The sequence below is a fragment of the Dryobates pubescens genome, chromosome 5 (genome assembly GCF_014839835.1).
Source record: "Dryobates pubescens isolate bDryPub1 chromosome 5, bDryPub1.pri, whole genome shotgun sequence".
Lineage (NCBI taxonomy): Eukaryota > Metazoa > Chordata > Aves > Piciformes > Picidae > Dryobates > Dryobates pubescens.
Genome location: NC_071616.1, coordinates 7813221 through 7820544, shown reverse-complemented (window position 1 = coordinate 7820544; position 7324 = coordinate 7813221). Strand labels below are relative to the sequence as shown.

At 42.8% G+C, this 7324-nt stretch overlaps 1 protein-coding gene across 1 annotated transcript in view; it reads left to right on the top strand.

Moving 5' to 3' along the window:
• The first annotated feature begins 194 nt into the window (after positions 1–194).
• The window catches only part of ZNF106 (zinc finger protein 106), a 38714-nt gene continuing 31584 nt past the window's right edge, over positions 195–7324 (top strand). The window contains exon 1 of the mRNA XM_054161520.1: positions 195–323. The gene's annotated coding sequence lies outside the window, so the exon portion shown is untranslated. The remainder of the gene's footprint in view (positions 324–7324) is intronic.

The following is a 7324-nucleotide window of genomic DNA, read 5'->3' as shown; positions in this document are numbered from 1 at the left end:
TTTATTACCAGTTTGGGTTGGTAAACACTCCCAGCCCACAGCAGCTCTCGCGGTGACACCTGCCTGCCGCTAGGACTGTGTGTCCCGGCATGCGCTGCGGGGTGCGGCCCTGCCTCCCGGCGTGCAGCGCGGCCGCCTCTCTGCTGGCGCATTGGCTGCGCCGGGCTTCTGCTCCGCCCTGCCGTGCGCCGCGGGTCTCTGTGGGGTCAGCCCGGCGCTGGTTCTGTGAGGGTGGCGGGCCCGGGGCAGGTGGTGGCCGGGCTTTCTCGGTCCCGGCTTGGGGATGGGTCACCGGGCTGCTGCCCTCGTGGAGGGTGTGATGCGTGAGTACTGGGGCTGGGGGCGAACAGGGGCCTGGGGTGAGCTCTCTGGCGGCAGTGGAGGTGCTGAGGGGTTGCTCCGGCTCTGGCGGACGGGGCGGCCTAGGGAGGGGAGCCGGGCAGTCCTGCCCTAGAGGGGGTGGGGCGGGCGTACGTTTTGCTTTGCTTTGTAAGCATCCTTTATTGTTGCAGTGATCCTTAAACTTAGTTGGCCTGTTAAATGCAAGATTTGTAAGAGTAAGTTCTTTATTACGGGTGTGTAACATGCTCTCTCTTTATACCTGCCAGAACCCTTTCAGTGGTTGAATTACGGCTTTGAGTATGGAGTTGCTTGGTTGTCTTCCTTACAGAGATAAAAATGAGTGGTAGTGAAAACATGCAGGAACCCAGTGATAAATGGTAGCCTAAAAAGAGTGGGGCCAATGGCGTGAAACAAGTTTTAATGATACAGAGAAACTGGAGGTAATTAAAAGTAATCATTTGGCATTGCAAGCAGAGTAGTTCACATGCAAGCTTCATTGATATTAAGGGATGCTTATGAACTTCAACTTGGAAAAATTTAGGAATATTGGATAGAAGTGGCCTTAATTAAAGTTCATACTTCAATATGCTTTTATTGATAGTGGTTTGATAACAATGGTCTCATACAAGTAATTTTGCTTTTCACTTTCTCATATACTCTTTTTGAAGTGCAGCTTTAAAGAGTTCTGTGGAACAGATGAGTTCTGAGATTGGCATTTCATGGACTTTGTTTTCAGCATGTGTTCCTGGGGCTGCTTATGCTGTATCTCTGCTAGCTATTTTTGTTCTTTCGTATTCATTGCTTCTTTCAGTCAGGTCTCAATTACTATATTAATTGCCTGTTTTGTTGAACTGATAGATCCTAGCAAAAATTCCCCAACACTTAAGCTTCAAAAATTTTGGCTAATAGTTTTTCTGAAGTTTTAAAGTATCTCCTCATTAGGACTGCAATATTTGGGATGAATATTGCAGGTTCTAAGGGTCACTGCAATGTGGCTTTGTAACTTTGTAGAAAGTAGTCCAGAAGTCTCTTCTGTTAAAGGTATCTGTATTATCTTTTTTATTCACGCTTACCTGACTTCGACTGAACTGTCTGTATATGACAACTGCATGCAGTGCTACAGGCTGGGGTCAGAGTGGCTGGAGAGCGGCCAGGCAGAGAGGGACCTTGGGGTACTGGATGGTGGTAGGCTGAACACGAGCCTGCAGTGTGCCCAGGCAGCCAGGAGGGCCAGTGGCATCCTGGCCTGCATCAGGAACAGTATGGCCAGCAGGAGCAGGGAGGTCATTCTGCCCCTGTCCGCTGCACTGGTTAGGCCACACCTCGAGTACTGAGTCCAGTTCTGGGCCCCTCAATTTAGGAAGGATGTAGACTTGCTGGAATGTGTCCAGGGAAGGGCAACAAAGTTGGTGAGGGGTTTGGAACACAAGCCCTATGAGGAGAGACTGAGGGAGCTGGGGTTGCTTAGCCTGGAGAGGAGGAGACTCAGGGGAGACCTTATTGCTGTCTACAACTACCTTAAGGGAGGTTGTAGACAGGCAGAGGTTGGTCTCTTCTCCCAGGCAGTCAGCACCAGAACAAGAGGACACAGTCTCAAGCTGTGCCAGCTGAGGTTTAGGCTGGAGGTTAGGAAGAAGTTCTCCACAGAGAGAGTGATTGCCCATTGGAATGGGCTGCCCAAGGAGTTGGTGGAGTCACTATCACTGGAGGTGTTTAGGAGGAGACTTGATAGGGTGCTTGGTGCCATGGTTTAGTTGATTAGGTGGTGTTGGATGATAGGTTGGATGCGATGATCTTGAAGGTCTCTTCCAACCTGTTCTGTTCTGTTCTATTCTATTCATGTGCTCCACCACTTATGTTCCGTTGTTGACTGATTTTTGTAGATAAAAGTTGTTAAATAGGTGTGTTCTGGCATTTTCAATTTGAAAGAAGTCATTGGTTTTAGCCAAACTATGTCAGTCTATTATCCAAGTCAGTTTAGTCACTGTGACCAAATTTTGGGAAACTCCTGGCTCATATGTCCAAAAATGTCACACATTTGAATATGTCAACTAAATGCATCCTAGTTTATGCAGGGCTGTGATACCCAGTATAAAGAATAACAGCAGTCACTAACCTATAAATACATACCCATAAGGTGGGAAGAGATGCTAACACTTGTAGATAACTTCATCTAGGTAAAAGTAAGGTATTTTTGCACTGATTTTGTTTTCCACTTCATCTTGTAAAGGTAAAATTCAAAAGCTGTCTGGAATAAAATTTAAACTCCTCCAGAATCAAATTTACATTGATAAAATTCTGTTTGACATCCGATAATAATCTTCTGTGAACTCTGCCACCAGATGGTGTCCTAGGATTTGATATGCACTCTGACTCAAGCCAATTATAGAAAAATGAAGAGTATGCTTTGCATTACTTTTTGGTAACTTTTTGGGGGTTACTGAAGTATTTTTCTTACTTGTAGTGTAAGGGATTTTTCTGGTCTAGTCAGAGACTATTTTACATTTTGATCCCAAGCTGATGTTTGAGACTACAATGGTGGTAGAGTTACAAAGACAATTCCTGACTCCAAAGGGTGCTAATAGGGGTTTTCACCGGATTACTGTGACCACTTTTGGACATTGCTTTTGAGCACTGTGGATAGTTTGGAAAGAGGAGTGCCAGTTTTAATAGGCTCAGGAAATGTGGTATCTGAGGAAAGTGTCTAAGGAAAAATAGTTTGCATTTGTCTAAAAAGCAAACTGGGAGTATAGGGGAAAACAAGATTTCCAGATGTGTGGATTTTAGGTAACAGCATGTGGCTGCGATGCTGAACACCTTTCCGTTCCAATCAGGATAGTGTATATCCCTCAGTCTTGTGGTATGTAAAAAGGTAACGTAAGTAAGGTAGAAATAAGGTATTTGCATTCAGTAGGGAGGATTTACAGCAAGGAAAACTTAGTTTGGGTATTAGGAAATTATTAGCATTGTTTATGTATAGGGAATTGGAAAGACGCAGTTTGACTGTGAATTTGGAATGTGTATTTTCTTCTAATCTACTCCATTCTTAGATTTAATTGAAATAAATGAAACCCCTGTGTTCATGCCAGGTGTTCCTGCACTGGTTTGTTTAAGGTATTTGTCTACAGTCTCCTTATCTCCAATATATCTTCCCTGTATATTGCAGAAAGCCAGCTGTACTCATGAGATGGAATGCAGACAATGTCTACTAGATGCGTTCTAGGCTAGTTAGAGGAGTCAAGTTCATTGCTTTTAACAGGAACTTAAAGAACTTTGATCTGTGAAATAACTCTTCTCTCCTGGTTCAGTATCAACAGTTGAACACCTGGCCATCTGGTTACGACATCTGCTGTGCAGTAGTGGTGCTACCATGCTGAGGGGTCTAGAGTACTGTCAGTCTGTCATGAGGATGAAGTTAAATCTTGGAAAGCAGGGAGGAATTTATCTTAAAAGTCTTGCTTCTGGTATGAGGTGTTTTCATGACTGGGCTATCTCCTAGGCATTTTCATGACTAGTTATCTCCTTTGCCACATTAAAAAAAACCAACAACTCTTTGACTACAAAGTAGTTTATACAATAATAATGTGCTAGAGGAGAATAATACTCTTAGCCATGACTTAACATTAATAAGTCCTTAAGTTTCTGTCTATTGATCATGTTAGGCTGCTCACATCAACATCTTGGAAGGTTAAAGTGCCTCCTATATATGCCCAGAAGTAATGTCAAGGTAATAGGTGAAAATTGCAGCCTGGCAGAGTTGCATGGAGAATTCAGATGCCTCAAGGGCAATAAATCTGGGAAGGAAAGATAGTCTTTGAATGTTCCTGCTTTATCCCACATAAATTCTGTTTGAGGTGATGAAATTTGAGCACAGGCCCCTGCCTTGTTATGATGAATCAGTTGGTTTTATACAGCATTCTCACAGCAGTACAGGGCTTGGATGTTTGGAGAGTGCGTAATACAGGGAAGTGGTTTTGCAGATATAAAACTTTTCCTTAATAAAACCTCTCTGTATTACTAGGCTTTAATAAACAATTATTTAGTTAGCAGTTGTTACTGCTTTGTAGCCTTCGTTTATCACACTAGGCAGTTGGATACAGCTTTTGAAGACACATGTGGGGTTTTCCAGGTTTTCCTGTGAAAAGACCAGACATCTTGACAAACTAGCAAAATCAGTTATGCTGGTAATCAAACTACATACATTCTAGCCCAACAGTGGCTACATGCTTTTGAGGGCCTAAATACACTTCTGTTCCATATTCTTCTGAGCAAGAAGAGGCTTCTCTCCAACTCACAATGACCTTGTATCCACCACTTGCTCCCATCAACCAACTAAAGGTACCTTGTGTTGAGTTGCTTCTTTCCTCCCTGCTCTTCTTTCCCCTGCATAAGGCAGTTCTATTACTGCTCTACAGCTCAACTGAGATGTGTGCAACCAGTTGCTGCAAGAGAGAAGTCACTAAAGCAAAAGGAACGACATCCCTGTGAGGAGCATGCTACTGCACAGAGCATTCTGCCACGATGAACTTCTAGAGTCCTCTTCTTGTCAAGTATAGAGTTTCCACTGCAATCTGTAGGGACATGCAGCATTTAGGCAGGCCTTTAGACAAGCCAGTGCTGCTGATCTGTTTGAGGCCTCTGGAGGATTTCTAGGCAGCTGGAATGTCAGGCTGCTGGCCCCCCTCTGTGGCACTTGTGGCTTTATATAGTCAGAGTGTTCAGCCACTGATCTGTAGCAGATTTAACCTTGACATACATTTTTAATGTATGTTATCCGGTAAGGTTGAATAACTGTGGACAAATGGGTGTTGCAGCAGGAAGTAGTCTAATGCCTGATTCTCTTTGTAGACTATTTTTACTTGTGAAAAGTGTTCTCCAAAATCTCTGTAGCATACTTGCTTAAGTTAATTAAAACTGTGTGGTGTTTCCAAGCTTTGAGCAGGTGCAGGCTATGGGCAAGTTGCATTTCCATCACATAGTCGTAAAATGCATCCCTTCCCTTGAAAACAAATGAAAAATCACCTCCTGAGCATTCCCTCAGAATAGAAAGTTGGCATTACATTTTGCTGGTGACATGTTTCTCTTTTATGTGGTGGTGGTGTCTTCTTGGCAAAGCCTTACCTTTGCCTGCAGTTTGCTCAGTTACAGAGTACCTCATTTTCCACAAGAAATTTCCTGTGCTCTGCAGCAGGACGGTGATTTCAAAAGCACAGACTGTTAAAACTGATAAGATCTTGAAGGTTGTTTGGTGTTTGAAGTATGTGGTTTATTTATGTTTTGGTAAGAATTCAAATATACCTGCATTTATGTAGAAAAGGCTCTCTGAAGTTTCTTGTGCGTGAACAGAGTATGTTGAGATGAAATGCCATCACTGATTATATGGCTGAAAAGCTGTCTTGTTTTGTTACTGTTCCATAATGAGAGAATACCTTGAATTTATGTTTTTCAAAGTACTTCATGAAAGTTCTTTTGCAGTGAGATTGAAGTACTTTGTCAAAGTGACCATGTGTTTTATAGTAGGATTTGGGAGAAAGCTAGGAATGAAGGAAAGTTGTTTATCTCTATAGACAGTAAGTCAAGAGGTGATCTAGAAATAGATTGTGGATGTGCCTTCTACCAGTCTCTGTAGTATCTACTTGAATCCCTTTACTTCAGAGTCCTTGCCTCTAAGGGCTTCTCTCTGGAGGTGAAAGTTTCACTTTTCCTAGTGACAACCAATAGCATTTGAATTCCATTAGTATTTTTAGTACTCTGTCAAAAGTAGTGCCCAGTTGATTGGCAGTTAGCCAAAAACCCTTCCTGTAATCGTGTATAGTTACTATATGTTTTAATTAGCCTAAACAGGTGTAATATTAGCTCTACTTGTTGAGAGCTTTTTCATGTTATGTACTAACCAGTGTTAGCAAGTCACAAGACTTCACTGGCCCACTTCTCCTGATTTAAGTCCCATGCTACTCTTTCACCCTTGTGCTGAATGAATTCTGTAATCTCGAATGAGGTCCTGAACACGTGTTGGTTATTACTTTGCTGGACTACAAAGTAGTGGTAGGGAAAAATGTTGGGAGAGTACAGAATACTTTAGTGCAAAAAGGAAGTATCTGGAATTGTGCAAGGATTAGCACCCTTACTTTTTAGGAGTAACTCCATATTAATCCCATTAAAACAGCTCCCCTACATTGGGTGGGCATCCAAACCTGTCATTTGCATGTAATCATAATTAATTCCCTTAGATGTGTTGCAGCTGCGCAGATCAGTGTATGGGCAGTATGTTGATGTGCTCCTGCACTCACTTAATAACCAGCTGGAAAGTCATGTGGCTGAAATATCTTAATTTCTGTCTCATATTAGCTTAAACTTTCTTTAACTGCTGACTCAGTAGAAAGTTATGCTCTTTATATGTCATCTCAAAATAATTTATTCCAAAACTTGGTATTTGTGTTCTGATCTTCCACAAAGGTAGGTGCATTTGCATGCACATCACTGATAACACAGAATCACTTAGGCTGGAAAAGACCTTTGAGTTCATGGAGTTTGACCCATTAACCGTATACTACCAAGTCTGCTGCTAAACCAAGTCACTCATCCCATGTATATGTCTTTTAGGCACCCCAGGGATGATGTTTCAACCACTTCCCTGGGCAGCCTGTTCCAGTGCCTGACAACATTTTCAATGAGCAAGTTTTTCCTAATATCTGAGCCAAACTTTCCCTGGTGCGAATTGAGGCTGTTCCTTCTCATCCTGTCACTTGCTAGTTGGGAGAAGAGACTAACACCCACCTTGCTACAGGCTCCCTTGTAGAGAGTGGTAAGATCTTTCCTGAGTCTCCTTTTCTCCAGACTAAAAAAGCCCGGTTCCCTCAGCTACTCCTCATAAGACTTGTTCGCTAGACCTTTTACCAGCTTTGTTGCCCTTCTCTGTGTGTGCTTTAGCACCTCTGTTTTTACCTTGTAGTGGTGGACCCAAAACTGAACAACATTCAAG